Source organism: Bombina bombina, chromosome 5 (genome assembly GCF_027579735.1).
Source record: "Bombina bombina isolate aBomBom1 chromosome 5, aBomBom1.pri, whole genome shotgun sequence".
Taxonomy (NCBI): domain Eukaryota; kingdom Metazoa; phylum Chordata; class Amphibia; order Anura; family Bombinatoridae; genus Bombina; species Bombina bombina.
Window position 1 is genome coordinate 879,172,021 of NC_069503.1, and position 19,119 is coordinate 879,191,139.

Sequence of the window (19,119 nt, forward strand, 5' to 3'; positions counted from 1 at the left end):
CATGCTTGTGATATATTTATAAACACATATAGAACTGCAAATCTAATTGTAATTAATTCAGATAAGGAATATTAGAATCAGTTTTGTCCTTAATAAAATAATAAACATGTTTAATACTTTATTGACTTTTAGTTTTGTTGTAATTACAGGTAAACTTCCTGAGTGATTCAATCACAGCAGACATGTGAAGTGTGTTGATGTGACACATTATTTTTGGTCTATTTGCCAGTTCACACTGTGGATAAACATTTTTGGACTTTATAGGGAAGGTCAAATTGTTTCCTTGTGTGCTGTTGCAAAATCCCAGCGGTGTTGTCAGTATGAGTTAATGGGTACTTATTAAGCAGTAAATGCCTATATAATAAAATGTGGTATTTATTTACATTCTATAAAATAATATTGTGTGTTTGAAACCAATCTTTTTTGTTTTACTCAGATGATAATATCTGACAAAGGAAATTAAATAAAGAACACAAGTAAAATAAATGTGACAAGTTTTCTATGACACTATCAGATATTGTATATATTAGTTCACTTAATAAACATATATTTTTTCCAACACTGTTTAGTCTGAATGTTGTTGCAATGTTTTTAAAAATGTAATTGACTCTTTTAATGGCTATAATTAATATAATACACTGTGGTCAGAGCATTGCCTAAATTCACTAAATATGAGGATGGGATTAGGATACTAGGATTGAAGACATTTTTTTAAGTGATCAAATCCCAATACATTTTGTATTTTATCCGTAAGTCTTGTTGGACAATTTAATTTGTAAGATGACTGTACTTGGCTTTGTACATTAGGCTAATACAAGTGAAATCATTGTTTTCAAATAGTAACTGAATTTATATACTTGTTTTTAGTTCCAAATACTTTAACTCTTTTAGTGCTGAGTGCTTTCTCTCCATTGTGCTGAAGCTGAAACTTGTTTGCATTACCGTATAGCTAACTACGGGGATGATCACCATTTTGCCCTTGTTTTCAGCACATAATGGTTTTTGAATGCTGGCTGGTACTTTCAGTCTGTTTTACCAACATTTAAAATCAAATTCTTTCTGCCGATAAACTACAGATTGGTTAAACATTTTAAACAACTTTGAAGATCAGATTGATCAGTTTTGTTAGGAACAAATAATGCACCATATCTTAGCAGCTGTGCTTCACTATGGGTAATCTAGTCCATAGTAAACTAAAGTCAGTAATGTTCTGTTAAAGGAACAGTTTACTCAAAAATTGTCCCCCCCTTTAATGTTTTACCAGTGATCCACTTTACCTGCTGGAGTGTATTAAATTGTTTGTAAGTATTTCCTTTTCTCTTATATTGGCATTTGAAATAGTTGAATTAGCCTGTGGTATCCCCACCTATTCTGAAAGTTTCTGGCCTTAGGTCCAAGCTATAGATAAGCTGTGTAAACCTAGCGAGCAGAAGAAATTACACTCCCAGTGGGGTATAGAAGAGATAAAGTAATAAAATGCTAATTTTCCATTCTTCTTTCAAAGTATTGGTCTTTGGTTTACAAACAAATATAAGATAAAGAAGCATGTATATGTACACAATGTGATCAAATAATGAGATCTGATTATACCTACAAGCTCAACATTGCCTTAATCTGCCTATCTCTTCTGCTACACTCAGCATAACTGCACTTTCTCACGTCTGTAATTCTGTGGTATGTTACTGTGACTGCAGAACAACATTACCTTCATCCTCTGCCTGTCTCCCTCTGCTAAACTCAGTATAATTGCACTCTCTCACATCTGTAATTCTGTGGTATGTTACTGTGACTGCAGAACAACATTACCTTCATCCTCTGCCTGTCTCCCTCTGCTACACTCAGTATAACTGCACTCTCTCACATCTGTAATTCTGTGGTATGTTACTGTGACTGCAGGACAACATTACCTTCATCCTCTGCCTGTCTCCCTCTGCTACACTCAGTATAACTGCACTCTCTCACATCTGTAATTCTGTGGTATGTTACTGTGACTGCAGGACAACATTACCTTCATCCTCTGCCTATCTCCCTCTGCTACACTCAGTATAACTGCACTCTCTCACATCTGTAATTCTGTGGTATGTTACTGTGACTGCAGGACAACATTACCTTCATCCTCTGCCTCTCTCCCTCTGCTAAACTCAGTATAACTGCACTCTCTCACATCTGTAATTCGGTGGTATGTTACTGTGACTGCAGAACAACATTACCTTCATCCTCTGCCTGTCTCCCTCTGCTAAACTCAGTATAACTGCACTCTCTCACATCTGTAATTCTGTGGTATTTTACTGTGATTGCAGGACAACATTACCTTCATCCTCTGCCTGTCTCCCTCTGCTAAACTCAGTATAACTGCACTCTCTCACATCTGTAATTCTGTGGTATTTTACTGTGATTGCAGGACAACATTACCTTCATCCTCTGCCTGTCTCCCTCTGCTACACTCAATATAACTGCACTCTCTCACATCAGTAATTCTGTGGTATTTTACTGTGACTGCAGGACAACATTACCTTCAACATCTGCCTGTCTCCCTCTGCTACACTCAGTATAACTGCACTCTCTCACATCTGTAATTCTGTGGTATGTTACTGTGACTGCAGGACAACATTACCTTCATCCTCTGCCTGTCTCCCTCTGCTACACTCAGTATAACTGCACTCTCTCACATATGTAATTCTGTGGTATGTTACTGTGACTGCAGGACAACATTACCTTCATCCTCTGCCTATCTCCCTCTGCTACACTCAGTATAACTGCACTCTCTCACATCTGTAATTCTGTGGTATGTTACTGTGACTGCAGGACAACATTACTTTCATCCTCTGCCTCTCTCCCTCTGCTACACTCAGTATAACTGCACTCTCTCACATCTGTAATTCTGTGGTATGTTACTGTGACTGCAGGACAACATTACCTTCATCCCCTGCCTCTCTCCCTCTGCTAAACTCAGTATAACTGCACTCTCTCACATCTGTAATTCTGTGGTATGTTACTGTGACTGCAGAACAACATTACCTTCATCCTCTGCCTGTCTCCCTCTGCTAAACTCAGTATAACTGCACTCTCTCACATCTGTAATTCTGTGGTATTTTACTGTGATTGCAGGACAACATTACCTTCATCCTCTGCCTGTCTCCCTCTGCTAAACTCAGTATAACTGCACTCTCTCACATCTGTAATTCTGTGGTATTTTACTGTGATTGCAGGACAACATTACCTTCATCCTCTGCCTATCTCCCTCTGCTAAACTCAGTATAACTGCACTCTCTCACATTAATAATTCTGTGGTATTTTACTGTGACTGCAGGACAACATTACCTTCATCCTGTGCCTGTCTCCCTCTGCTAAACTCAGTTTAACTGCACTCTCTCACATCTGTAATTCTGTGGTATGTTACTGTGACTGCAGGACAACATTACCTTCATCCTCTGCCTGTCTCCCTCTGCTACACTCAGTATAACTGCACTCTCTCACATCTGTAATTCTGTGGTATGTTACTGTGACTGCAGGACAACATTACCTTCATCCTCTGCCTCTCTCCCTCTGCTAAACTCAGTATAACTGCACTCTCTCACATCTGTAATTCTGTGGTATGTTACTGTGACTGCAGGACAACATTACCTTCATCCTCTGCCTATCTCCCTCTGCTACAGTCAGTATAACTGCACTCTCTCACATCTGTAATTCTGTGGTATGTTACTGTGATTGCAGGACAACATTACCTTCATCCTCTGCCTCTCTCCCTGTACTACACTCAGTATAACTGCACTCTCTCACATCTGTAATTCTGTGGTATGTTACTGTGACTGCAGGACAACATTACCTTCATCCTCTGCCTCTCTCCCTCTGCTAAACTCAGTATAACTGCACTCTCTCACATCTGTAATTCCGTGGTATGTTACTGTGACTGCAGAACAACATTACCTTCATCCTCTGCCTGTCTCCCTGTACTACACTCAGTATAACTGCACTCTCTCACATCTGTAATTCTGTAGTATGTTACTGTGACGGCAGGACAACATTACCTTCATCCTCTGCCTATCTCCCTCTGATAAACTCAGTATAACTGCACTCTCTCACATCAGTAATTCTGTGGTATTTTACTGTGACTGCAGGACAACATTACCTTCATCCTGTGTCTGTCTCGCTCTGCTAAACCCAGTTTAACTGCACTCTCTCACATCTGTAATTCTGTGGTATGTTACTGTGACTGCAGGACATTACCTTCATCCTCTGCCTGTCTCCCTGTACTACACTCAGTATAACTGCACTCTCTCACATCTGTAATTCTGTAGTATGTTACTGTGACTGCAGGACATTACCTTCATCCTCTGCCTGTCTCCCTGTACTACACTCAGTATAACTGCACTCTCTCACATCTGTAATTCTGTAGTATGCTATTTTAATACCTCTTGTAGTTTAAAGAGACAGTCAACACTAAAATTGTTTTTATGTCCAGTCCCATTCCCCAGCTTTTCACAACCAACATTGTTATACTAATATACTTTATAACATTTAAACCTCTGCACAACACAGATAAAATGCAAGTCAATAAATAATAAATAAAAAGACATGTGATCAAGGGGCTGTCAAAAGAGGCTTAGATACAAGGTAATCACAGAGGTAAAACGTATATTAATATAACTATGTTGGCTGTGCAAAACTGGGGAATGGGTAATTAAGGGATTATCTATCTTTTTAAACAATACAATTTTTTGAATTGACTGTCCCTTTAACGACATACACCTAGATTACGAGTTTTGAGCACTATAGAGAAATTAACGAACGCAACAAAAGTTACGTTATTTAATTTCCTATAGCGCTGCCATTACAAGTTTTCAAACATACGCCTTTTGCGTGCGATATGGTTGCATTGAGCTCCATACTGCACACAATCAGAGCGCTGCTGAGACGTGTTAGGGGTGTTTAGACGTAGGGTTTGTTAGGGTGTTAGGTTTAAACAGTATTTTTATTTCCCCATAGACATCAATGGGGAGAGCCGAGGAAAAAAAAACTAACACCTGCAATTGCGGAAACAAAAGTTCCATAATGCAGCCCCATTGATGTCTATGGGGAAATAAAAATACTGTTTAAACCTAACACCCTAACAAACCCTACGTCTAAACACCCCTAATCTGCTGCCCCCAATATCGCTGATGCATGCATACAGTTATTAACCCCTAATCTGCAGCTCCCGATATCGCTGCTCCCTAAATAAAATTATTAACCCCTAATCTGCCGCTCCCGATATCGCCGCCACTATACTACATTTATTAACCCCTAAACCACCAGCCCCCCACATCACAACAAGCTAAATTAAACTATATTTACCCCTAAACCTAACCCTAACGTAACCCTAACGTAACCCTAAACCTAACCCTAACACCCCCTAACTTTAACATAATAAAAATATAGCTAAATTAAATTTACAATTATTAACTAAATAAACCTATTAACCCCTAAACCGCCAGCACCCCCACATCTCAACAAGCTAAATTAAACTATATTAACCCCTAAACCTAACCCTAAACCTAACCCTAACCCCCCTAACTTTAACATAATTAAATTAGATCTAAATTAAATTTACAATTATTGACTAAATAATTCCTATTTAAAACTATATACATACTTACCTGTGTAATAAAACCTTAGATAGCTACAATATAACTAATAGTTATATTGTAGCTTGCTTAGGTTTTATTTTTATTTCACAAGTAAGTTTGCATTTATTTTAACTAGGCAGACTAGTTAGTAAATAGTTATAACTATTTAATAACTACCTAGTTAAAAAAATACAAACTTACCTGTGAAATAAAACCTAACCTGCCTTACACTAAAACCTACCATTACAAAAAATAAAAAAACCTACCATTACAAAAAAATAAAAAAAACAATGAAATTATCCAAAAAAATAAAGATTAAACCTATTCTAATACCCTTAAAAAAAACACCCCAAAATAAAAAACCCTACTCTAGAATAAACTACTAAGGGCCCTTAAAAGGGCCTTTTGTAGGGCATTGCCCTGAGTTAAACAGCTCTTTTGCTACAAAAAAAAAACCCGTAAAAAAAATACACAAAATAACAAATTATCAAAATAAAAAAGAATTACACCTAATCTAATAGCCCTATCAAAATAAAAAGTCCCCCCCCAAAAAACAAAACAAAACCCTAGCCTACAATAAACTACCAATGGCCCTTAAAAGGACCTTTTGTGGGGCATTGCCCCAAAGATATCAGCTCTTTTACCTGTAAAAAAATACAAACACCCCCCAACAGTAAAACCCACCACCCAACCAACCCCCCCAAATAAAAAAACTATCTAAAATAACCTAAGCTACTAATTGCCTTGAAAAGGGCATTTGTATGGGTATTGCCCTTAAAAGGGCATTTAGCTCTTTTACTGCCCAGACCCTAAACTAAAAAAAAAACACCCAAAAAACCCTTAAAAAAACCTAACACTAACCCCCGACAATCCACTTACAATTGTTGAAGTCTCACTTGAAGGATCCATCCAGCCAGTGAAGTCATCATCCATGCGGCAAGAAGTCTTCATCCAGGTGACCTATTCGATATTTATCCAGCTGACGCGGAGCAGGTCCATCCTGAAGACATCCGGCGCAGAGTATCCTCTTCATACGGTCGCCGCTGTACATTGAATCTTTTTAGTATATTTCATTGTGGGGGGCTTGCGGTTTAGGGGTTAATAGGTTTATTATAGTGGCGGATTGGGCAGACGGCAGATTAGAGGTTAATAATATTTAAATAGTGTTTACGATGCGGGAGGGCGGCGGTTTGGGGGTTAATGCGTTTATTATAGTGGCGACAATGTCGGGGAGTGGTGGAATAGGGGTTAATAAAAAAATTAGTGGCGGCGATGATGGGAGCGGCAGATTAGGGGTTATTGAGTTTATTATATTGTTTGCGATGCAGGAGGGCATCGGTTTAGGGGTTAATAGGTAGTTTATGGGTGTTTAGTGTACTTTGTAACACTTTAGTTATGAGTTTTATGTTACAGCTACGTAGCATAAAACTCATAACTACTGACTTTAGATGGCGGTACAGATCTTGTCATTTTAGACTGTAACGCTCACTTTTTAGCCGTACCACAAAACTCGTAATACCGGCACTATAGGAATCCCATGAAAAAACGTAATTTTTATGTGTTCGGGACTGACGTTGCGTTACAGGCTAAAAAGTGTGCAGTACACCTATACCGATAACACTTGTAATAGCTGCGGTGCTGTTTTAACGCTGAACATGCCATCTTTTCAGCGTTACAAGCCACAACGCAAAACTTGTAATCTAGGTGATACTCTTTTAATTTGCTTTTCACAACAGCAGACTGCTAGTTCATGTAGGCCATATAGATATTATTGTGCTTATGCCCGTGGGTTGTGCACAACACAGCTTAAATGCAAGTCAATAGATAATAAATAAAAAGTCATGTGATCATCAGGGGGCTGTCAGAAGATGCTTAGATACAAGGTAATCACAAAGGTAAAAAGTATATTAATATAACTGTGTTGGCTGTGCAAAACTGGGGAATGGGTAATAAAGGGATTATCTATCTTTTCAGACAATATTTTTTTTTTAGTTGACTGTCCCTTTAAACATTCCTGTGTCTGTTTTCACTTGGGATAAGAAGGTGCCATCTCCATTGTTGGCTTAGTCCTTGTCTTTTCTTAGCACTAATTTATTATCTCTGTTAATGACTATATGACTGCTGCTAACCATAAATTGGACACTGTAAACCCATCAGAGCTTAGCTTGCAGGGCATTTGTGTTTGTAGTATGTGTGAAGTTATCTGTGTGGGCAGTTTGTAAGTGTTCTGGAGTTAGACAAGGAGGTAAACAAAATGAGTTGATTACATTTAAACAGGTAAAAAAAGTTAAACATGTCCCACATTCTCCTGTCTGCTTTTACAATATCCTCCCTTCTACTTAAAGGGACAACATACTTTTCTCCCCTTTAATGTAGGACTTACCATCTCTCCTCTAAAACTTGTTTATCCTAACCAAAATAAATCTTGTAACTGCCTCAACTTGCTGCTGCAACTGCAAGCCATTAGATAAACTACCCTTAAACCTTATGTTTCTGCAACCACTACCTGAAGACTGTAATCTCTCCAGAGCAGGGCCCTCCCCCTCCTGTACTAATCTTATTAAGTCTGTTATGTATTTGTATCTTACCACAAATATTTGTTATTGTATACCCCTACCTTTGTACTCAGCACTATGGAAATGTGTGGCTCTATACAAATAAATGACAAAAATGGGCATATTTATCAAGCTCTATATGGCTCGCTGGAAACAAAAGTTATGAACCATTAAACTGTGTTAAGCTAAGTGTCCTTAACCGTATAGTGTCTGAGTTTTTAGAAGGGGTTGGTAACCTCTGATCAGTCGGTTAAGGTATATTAGGAGAACGCATATTTACCTAAACAGGAAAATGGATCACTACGTTAAATGTCCTTGTGCCTTAAGTATAATGGTAGACAGCATATGCTATCTATGATGGTTACGGTGAATTATGTGTATATGGGGAGGTGGGCAGATAGTCATCTCTGCCATGGGACACTAAGTGTCCTTGTGTCTTTCGGGGTATTTGGAGAGATTAGTGTCTTTCATTCGATTGACACGAAAAACCTTACTACGTTAGGGTTCTTGTCTATTATTCTTATCATTAAGTCTAAAGTGTCTTTCTGGATATATTTAGGAGGTATCATAGTCCTATCCTTAATGTTGGATTCTGGTAGCTTGAGGAGATAGTCGAGGGCAAGTATTGGGATGGATCCTTTATCTTCATGTTCTTTAGATGTGGGGAAGAGGGAAAGAAGAAGATGCAATCCGAGAAGTGAGAGAGATTTTATATATCTCTTCTTCTATGTTAGTCTTAGGTCCCATCATATACCATATTGGGAACTAGTAGGGTTAAACATGTACCAATAGGGTATAGAATAGTTTTAATTTCCTCACATATTCTCAGATATTTAATTTGGTATGTCTTATATTACCATCCGTCACACACTCAGATTCAGAAGATGTGTTAAGTCCTCTTTATTGTTCAGGCCCTTTGGGTATAGACAATCAAGTTGGAATATCCATTTGGATTCAGCCATCAATAACTTTTTTTCATGGTTGCCGCCTCTCCAATTCTTGTTGATTTTTTGGATCCCCATCAATTTCAGATTGTTGATATTTCCCTGATGTTTGGTGGAGAAATGGCTATACAGAGCGGTTTCCCCCTCCTGTACTAATCTTATTAAGTCTGTTATGTATTTGTATCTTACCACAAATATTTGTTATTGTATAACCCTACCTTTGTACTCAGCACTATGGAAATGTGTTGCACTATAAAAATAAATTTAAAAAAGGGGCATATTTATCAAGCTCTGTATGGCTTGCCGGAAACAGAAGTTATGAAGCAGCGGTCCAAAGACCGCTGCTCCATAACCTGTCCGCCTGCTCTGAGGCGGTGGACAGAAATCGACAGAAATCAACCTTATCTAATACGATCAGGTTGATTGACACCCCCTGCTAGCGGCCGCGAATCTGCAGGGGGCGGTATTGCACCAGCAGTTCACAAGAACTGCTGGTGCAATGATAAATCCTGAGAGCGTATGCTGTCGGCATTTATCGATGTGCAACGGACATGATCCGCTATATAGGATCATGTCCGCTCGCACCATCTTAAACAGGCCCCAAAGAAACAAGGGGGCGCCCAAATGGTGTGATATCTTCAACCAGGGATATAAATACAACAAGAATATATAAATGTAGCCTGAGCGCCTTAACTAGAAGTGGGCTAGGATGTGAATAGGTAGTACACGTGTATTTATTAATGACAATAAATGTTGACAGTTAAAAAATTAAAACAATAATTAAAACAAAATTAATATGCAATATGCAAAGGTAACTATGTGGAATATTCAAATAGTACATTAACATGGATCCATGTTTATCAACATACAAAAAGACTGGTAAGATGTGACAGTAGACAATGTTGATAATAATATGCGAATAAAAGCTAATTATACACACATATATATATATGGAAAAAGTACCAATAAAGAAAGTACCACTAAAGCAGTACTACACCACCTTGGTACACAAATGGAGCACTAAGCGCCCAGCGGGGTCTTGGCCGTGGTGTAGTGAGAAGTCACAAATTGTTCCTATCAGTTGAGTGTAATTTGTAATCCCAGGTTCAGTGAAAATATAATGTAGAATTTCCAAGTGTATACTTAGGTAGAGTCCAATATAGTTATGTTATAGATGATCCCTCATTAGTGAAAGCTCAAAAATTAGTGAAAAAAATAGGATAATCCTTCAACAAAGGACTAAAAATACAAAAATGTAAAAATGTGAAAAAAATTGATTTTTTTTTTTTTTTTAGCAAAAATTGCCAAAAGATGCCATTGATGAGAAAAGATAAAAAAATGTGTTGAAGTTAGGATAAATACATTTGTAGGTGCTGTCATGAGATGCAGGACACATGCAGGACACAGCAAGGTACTATTTTATTACAGAAGAAAAAATGTAAAGAAAAGCGACAGTATCCTAGCACTCTTTTACCAATAGAAAGATCATATGGAAAGTGATAGGGAGAATCGCCTAGGTCAGGTTATATAAAACATAACATTTATTGGAATTAATTAATATATACAATAGGATGTATAAAATGTGTGTAGTGTCTTAAAACTTAGAGTAAAAATGTAAAGAGGGAGACTGATATCCACATAAACAATTGATTGCTGTACTACGCTCCACACAGTTCCAGTGCAAACTAACAGAAAAGCTCAATGCCAAATAATTAACTGAAAAGGGGATTGACCCCACCAACAATCTTAACTAAATAAGTGCATAAAGAGCTCTAGTAAGCACCGGTCTGTGTGGAGATAGGGACAAGGTCCCACAAGTAACAAATTTAACAGACTACTGAATTAACGGATATCGTCCCCCAGTTTATGCCTGATGCGCATTTCGCCGTAGTACCGGCTTCCTCAAAGGCTAACCCGAATTTGGTGATTCTCCTAGCCTTTAAATGCACAGAAAACCAATCAGAGAGAAGTATGCACTCACACCCCTCAAGTCAACCTATCCAGCGTGTGTTCTCTCATTGGGTGCCTGAACACCATGTGATTCAAACGTCAGTGCTAATTGTAAACAGCGAGATACAGTGACTTCAGTTATGTGAAGAAAATAATTATACAGATCTGTGCTGAAACGATCCCCGTTTTGTCACTAAATAGCATGCATGGTATAAGTATTATGCGTATCACACTCTTGCAATATGTGAAGGGCATAATTGTCCAGAGCCGTAACAAAGCGATCCCGTCCCCAATCAGCATGTAGGGCATACATAGTATGCGTCTCACATATGATGATAGTGTGCGCAAAAAATGAGAACAAGCAATGTGTAAAAACCAAAGTGTGCAAGGACACAGACAGCTCAGAGCACATGTGCAGCTGACCTAATTACATCAAACATTAAACGTGCATTGTCAGCTTGATCTCTTATTTGCCTCTTTGATTTTTGTATGCTCAAGAACATTACATGCTAATAAAATGTATAAGTTTATCAGTGCGATACTGCCAATACATTCGTTCATACTGTCCATTATGTTATATCTGAAAGTCTTTGTTCCAGGTTATGCTCTGTTAAGTAATAAGTTCAAAGTATTCAGCCAGCAGGAGCCTGAATAGTGTATCTCCCACAACCAGTTGTTTCCCCGGCACATGCACTGCCTGAACGTTGAACCTGAGCAGCCTCATTAGAAGTCTCTGGCATCTTAAGGGTGTTTTGTCGATATCGTAGGAGTTGATTAGAGGGACTAGCGGTTTATGGTCAGTCTCCAGACTAAATTTCTCTAAACCCACTAGGTAACGCTGAAAGCGCTCACAGGCCCAAACTGCAGCCAGGTACTCTTTCTCAATTTGAGCGTATTTTGACTCAGCAGCCGTCAGTGTGCAGGAACAGTAGGCGATGGGCTGTAGTTTATTTTCATTTAACTGCAGGAGGGCAGCCCCTAATCTATAACTACTCGCATCAGCACTAACCACAGTCTTTTTGGAAGGGTCGTAGAACCCCAGCACTGGGGCAGACCCCAGCAGGGACTTGGCCTGCATAAAAGATTCTTCCTGTGAAGGTCCCCAGATCCAGGCAACATCTTTCTTTACCAACTCTGTGATAGGGTGTAGTACTGTGGATAAATCTGGAAGGAACCTGCCCACATAATTTACAAGGCCCAATATTTGTTTCAGCTCATGTACGTCGGAAGAACTTTTCATCTGTTCAATAGCACAAATTTTCTCGGGGTCTGGCTTGATGCCATCCCCATTGATGATATGCCCAAAGTAACATAATTCAGCTTTTCTAAAATGGCATTTTTCTTTATTTAGTTTCAGCCCAGACTCTCTGATAGTCTGCAACACACAGCTCAATCGCTGATCGTGTTCCTCCAAAGCAGACCCATATACTAAGATGTCGTCCATGACGACTGCCGTGCCCGCGTGGTCTCTTAGGAGAGAACTCATTTCCCTTTGAAATATTTCAGGAGCAGAGGATATCACGAAGGGGAGTCTGCAGAAGCAAAACCAACCTACCAGTGTAATAAAGGTAGTCAGTTTGCGGCACTTTGGATCTAGAGGAATCTGCCAGAAGCTGCTAGAAGCGTCCAATGTAGAGAAGAACTTTGCCCCAGCCAATTTCAGAGCTATGTCTTCCAGTGTCGGCAGCACAAATCTCTCTCTCTTCACTGCCTCATTCAACCTTTTTCAAGTCTACACAGATGCGCACCTTCCCGTTTTTCTTTGCAACAGGTACAATGGGGGCACACCAGTCAGTTTCTTCAACAACCTCTTCAATAACCCCCATATTCTTCATGCGCATAAGCTCCTTTTCCACTTGAGGCATGAGCGGGAACAGAATTCTACGAGGAGTAGTAATGCTATATGGGACTGCGTCACCTTTAAGTGAAATACGGACTGGCTTGCAATTCAGTAGGCCCAATTCACCAAACATATCTTCAGAAATCTCATTCACTCTGGCTACTAGGCCCAAACCACAGGCTGCTTTTTTGCTCAATAAATTGTTAACACACTGACCTTGAATCACATGCATCCACATGGTGAATTTCCTTTACTTGTACTCGCAGCTGGCAAGAAATTTCCCCGCACAATCAATGCGGCCAACAGGACTATGGACATTTGTAGTAACCTTTGCCAGCTGGGGCTGTCAAGGCAGTTTTATGAATGCTGCAAGGGACATTACAGTGATATCTGCCCCTGTGTCAATCTTAAAGGCAACTTTGGCTCCCATTACAGTAAAAGTAACCTCCAAATCTTCTTCTGAACCCAGCCATTCAACAACAGACCCTACAAAGGACACTTCTTGACCCTCCTGGTCGCTATCCACCTGCATCTCATTAATATATTCAGTTTTACACACCACTTCAAAATGGCCCATCCTGTTACATTTTCTGCATCTTTTGTCTTTAGCAGGGCATATGACACTCTGATCATGGGCACGGTTGCACCGTGTGCATCAGGCATGCTGCACCCATCCACTTCTAGGTCTATCTGTTATCTTAGGTCTACCGCTCACACTGTGCCTTTCACCAGCAGCTCTCCTGAACTGCTGTACTTCATCCACAATACTCTCAGACCTCAGATCAGCACTTTGCTTTTTCACCAGTTCACTCTGGCGGGCCATCCTAATAGCCCCATCTAATGTTAAATCAGGCTCTAACTGTAGCTTCAGTGAGACTATTCTGTCTCTGATTTGCTCTTCTTTAGCAACACCAAACTCACAGAATTCAGCTAGTTCATATAGGCTGCACACAAATGACTCCACAGATTCTCCCACACGCTGATCACGTTTGTGAAAACAAGCTCTCTCATGAATCACATATGTTTTGGGCACAAAGTGGGCACTGAGTTTAACCATAACTGTTTCAAAGTTAAATTTTTCCCCTTCTTGGAAAGTAAAAGCATTGAACACTGGCTCCACATCTTTCCCCATAGAGCATAAAAGAGAATTAACTTGTACTTCACCACTCTCCTTGTCCAGCTTGGAAGCAACCCTGAAGTGTTGAAACCGCTGACGCCATGTGGGCCAAGCTGCAGGCTGAGAGAAGTCAAAAGGCTCAGGTGGGGAAAACTTTGACATCGTCATCGATCAGGAAACAGAAGCGTAGGCAAGAACTTCTGACACCATGTCATGAGATTAAGGACACATGCAGGACACAGCAAGGATGGTACAACTCTATTTTATTACAGAGCATGGAAATATACATCTGGTATGGTTGATATCACTAACTAACTGCGACACAGACAAATGGACCTAAGCCCCACCCCCAATCTAGTGATGTCACTTCCTGCTCTCATCACAGGTGCAATATATGTCTAAGTGAAGAAAGTTAGTGAATGAAAAATTATTCTCAAGGTTCAGTTGGGTGTTGCGAGATTAGTGCAGCTGGGTGCTGCAGGGTTAGTGCTACGACCACAGGTGGAAATCCAGAGATTTTAGTGGATGTTCTGCTCCTAGCTGGATTTATCTGTGAAAGATCTACTCCTAGCTGGATTTATCTGTGAAAGATAATCAATATAGTCTAGTATGCTCAAAGTAGATATAGATGTAGAAATAAGGCTTACCAGATGCTTGGTCAACGCGTTTCGGCCTCTCACAGGCCTTTTTCAAGACTGGTTTGTTGTATGTGCTGGTGGCCTTTACACCTGTTTCATAATTGTTTGCTTTGTGGTCACAAGTTGCTAAAAACATGTGACCATTTTTTTTTTTTTTTAGTAAATCTTTATTAACATATTAGTGTACACAGAGTAATAATGTTATATCAAAAAGTATATACTCAAATTGTTTTTATATCTTTATGATCTTTTGGTCTGTTTGTTTATTTATGATTACCATTTAAGTGCTGATGTCATATCCAGTATTTGTCTTCAAATCTTCTATCTCATTCGGCTCTTTTCATTGGCTGTGACATCATCACCATGTTATTCTAGTGGTGGGTAGTCCTAGCCAGTTTTCTATTGGGTATTGTGTTTCCATATTTGTGATTGGGGATACATAGCTTTTCCTCTCCTACCCTCCTGTACCTATCGATAATATTTTAAAAATATAAAAATACACTTTTAAAGGCACTAGATATGCCATATAATGCAGGACAGCAGTGTTTTTTGCAGCAATAGATTTCGCCATTGCAATTATCCTATTTGGTCTTATTTAGTGATGCCGATATTCGGCTATTCCTATTGGGTATGACGTCAACACCACATTGTGTTGACGATAGGTGTGTACATGCTGCCTAGTTCCAATTGGATATTAGGTTTTAACTAGCATATTTCTTAGAAAATAGAACAGTTAGTAATATGAAAAGTGATAGAGAAAAATACCCTCTATCTCTATATAAATATCAACATGTTAGGGAGCTGTGAGGACTTGTGATGTGGGGTTGTTCTATCTTTTTAGTGATGTTATTATGAGAGACTATTAGTATATTTACTAATTCCTGCCGATTTTGGGCTGTTGTGATTGAATATGACGTCACCGCTCTGTTTATATTAGCGGTGAATGTATATTAATAGCCTACATCATATGTTAGTGCTGTGTATAATTATATACAGGAATCCTCTTTAGGGGTAGTAACAATGCTTATATTAGTAGTATTTCTATTAAGCAATATTGCTTGTGATGTTTGTGGAAAGCCCTGTTTACATTATTGCTTTATACAGTAATATCTGGTTTGGATACTTATGGTGGTGTATAGTATGGAGAGATAATTGTGTGCTTTTTATAAAAAACTTCTGAGGATTTCTGATCCTAAGATATTTAGACTAGAAAGCTTATTTGATAATCCTATAAATAGAGGATATAGGATATTCTAGCCTGAGTCGGCTCTTAAGTCTCGAGAAGCTGGTAGTGTGACTTGCTAGTCCTATGAGAAGCAGTATTTGCTCTATTATGCTCTTTATCTTAGCTATTTGTCTGACTAGATGCTATATGGGTTAAGCTGGATTTAAGACTTTACAGTATGAAATACATGAATTGTAGCATGGTATATGATATATACCTTATCGGGCAAACAGATAGGTATAATGATACATGTGGTCACTTGACAAACTGAGTAGACCATAGTTTACCTAACATTATGGGTAAACCCCAGTATTGCTTAGTCATATAGTTGGTCTGAAACTATAGTGGAGGAGGACCATTAAACTGTGTTAAGCTAAGTGTCCTTAACCATATAGTGTCTGAGTTTTTAGGAGGGGTTGGTAACCTCTGATCAGACGATTAAGGTATATTAGGAGAGATCATATTTACCTATACAGGAAAATAGATCACTACGTTAAATGCCCTTGTGCCTTAAGTATAATGGTAGACAGCATATGCTATCTATGATGGTTACGGTGAATTATGTGGATATGGGGAGGTGGGCAGATAGTCATATCTGCCATGGGACACTAAGTGTCCTTGTGTCTTTTGGGGTATTTGGAGAGATTGATGTACTTCATTCGATTGACACGAGAAACCTTACTACGTTAGAGTTCTTGTCTATTATTCTTATCATTAAGTCTAACGTGTCTTTCTGGATATATTTAGGAGGTATCATAGTCCTATCCTTAATGTTGGATTCTGGTAGCTTGAGGGGATAGTTGAGGGCAAGTATTGGGATGGATCCTTTATCTTCATGTTCTTTAGATGTGGGGATTTGAGAGATTTTGTAGAGGAAGAGGGAAAGAAGAAGATACAATCTGAGAAGTGAGAGAGATTTTATATATATCTCTTCTTCTATGTTAGTCTTCGATCCCATCATATACCATATTGGGAACTAGTAGTGTTAAATAGTGATGTCACGAACTATTCGCCGGAGAACAGTTCCCGGCGAACTTAGCTTGTTCGCGTTCGCCGCGGTGGGCGAACATATGCGATGTTCGATCCACCCCCTATTCGTCATCATTGAGGAAACTTTGACCCTGTATCTCACAGCCTTCAGACACATTTGAGCCAATCAGCAGCAGACACTCCCTCCCAGACCCTCCCAGCTCCTGGGCAGCAGCCATTTTAGATTCATTACGATCCTGCTTTCTTAGTGAGAGGAGGGTTAGTGCTGCTGCTCGTGATTTTATAGGGAAATAGATAGCTAGGCTAGTGTATTTAGTGTCCACTACAGTCCTGAAGGACTCATCTAATCTTTGCTGTAAGGACAGCACCCCACAAAGCCCTTTTTAGGGCTAGAACTTCAGACCAAAAAGCCCTTTTTAGGGCTAGAACTTCAGTCTTTTTTTTTTTAATTTGTAATTTTATTTGCATTTGCCTGGCTGTCAGCCTGTGTGTGAGGCTCACAGCATATACTGTGATTAGTGCCACCACTGATATTTGCTTAACATTAGTGTAAATTAAAAAAAAAAAAAACTTTTACATCATTTGGCTAGTGTAATCTAATTTCATTTTCTATCAGGCCTGTGTGTCAGGCCCACATCATATACTGTGATTAATTGCTCTGTGCCACCACTGATATCTGGTGTAACATTAGTGTAAAATAAAAAAAATAAAAAATTTACATCATTTTGCTAGTGTAATCTAATTTCATTTTCTATTAGGCCTGTCTGTCAGGCTCACAGCATATACTGTGGTTAATTGCTCTGTGCCACCACTGATATCTGCTTAACAATCATTAGTGTAAAATTAAAAAAAAAAAAACTTTTACATCATTTTGCTAGTGTAATCTAATTTCATTTTCCATCAGGCCTGTGTGTCAGGCCTACATCATATACTGTGATTAATAGCTCTTTTTCCCACCACTTATTGGTGTAACATTAGTTTAAATTTAAAAAAAAAAACTTTTACATCAGTCCTCTTCTAGTGTTATTTAATTTTAGTTGCCAGGCCAACCTGGCTTCCACTAGTGCCAGCCTGTGTGCCAGGCTGCCAGCATATACTGTGCCTACTTCCATCCTCTGTGCCACCACTCCTATCTGGTGTAACATTAGTTTAAATTTTGTAAAAAAAACTTTTACATCAGTCTTCTAGTGTTATTTAATTTTAGTTGCCAGGCCAGCCTGCCACTAGTGCCAGCCTGTGTGTCAGGCTGCCAGCACATACTGTGCCTACTTCCATCCTCAGTGCCACCACTCCTATCTGTTGTAACATTAGTGTAACTTTTAAAAAAAAAAAACTTTAACATCAGTCTGCTAGTGGGCCAGGCCCACTTTCCAACTAGTGCCACAAATCATATTTGTTATAACAGTAGTGTAAATATTTAAAATAAAAACTTTTTTGACTGTGAATCATCAGTCTGCTAGTGCAATTGAATTGCAGTTTCCTGCCTGCCAGCGTGTGTGCCAGGCCCACTTGCCAACTAGTGCCACCAATCATATTTGTTATAACAGTATTGTAAATATTTAAAATAAAAACTTTTTTGACTGTGAATCATCAGTCTGCTAGTGCAATTGAATTGCAGTTGCCTGCCTGCCATCGTGTGTGCCAGGCCCACTTGCCAACTAGTGCCACCAATCAAATTTGTTATAACAGTATTGTAAATATTTAAAAAAAAAAAAAACTTTTTTGACTGTGAAACATCAGTCAGCTAGTGTAATCTAATTGCAGTTCCCTTCCTCCCAGCGTGTGTGCCAGGCCCACAGTTACAGGGATTAAAGTGCTAAGAACAGTACTACTTAACACAACCTAGTTACCATGGGTCCCAGACCGCATGTTTTGTTGTTATACTTGGTCAGGGTAATCATGCAGGCCATATAGTCCTCCCCCGATAGGAGGAGTTACAGGGATTAAAGTGCTAAGAATAGTACTACTTAACACAACCTAGTTACCATGGGTCCCAGACCACATGTTTTGTTGTTATAGTTTGTCAGGGTAATCATGCAGACCATATAGACCTCCCCCGATAGGGGGAGTTACAGGGATTAAAGTGCTAAGAATAGTACTACTTAACACAACCTAGTTACCATGGGTGCCAGACAGCATGTTTTATTATTATACTTTGTCAGGGTAATTATATATCTATCAAATCGATCTATTTATCTTCTATCGATTCTATCTAACTATCAATCTATGTATATCTATCTATCAAATCTATCTA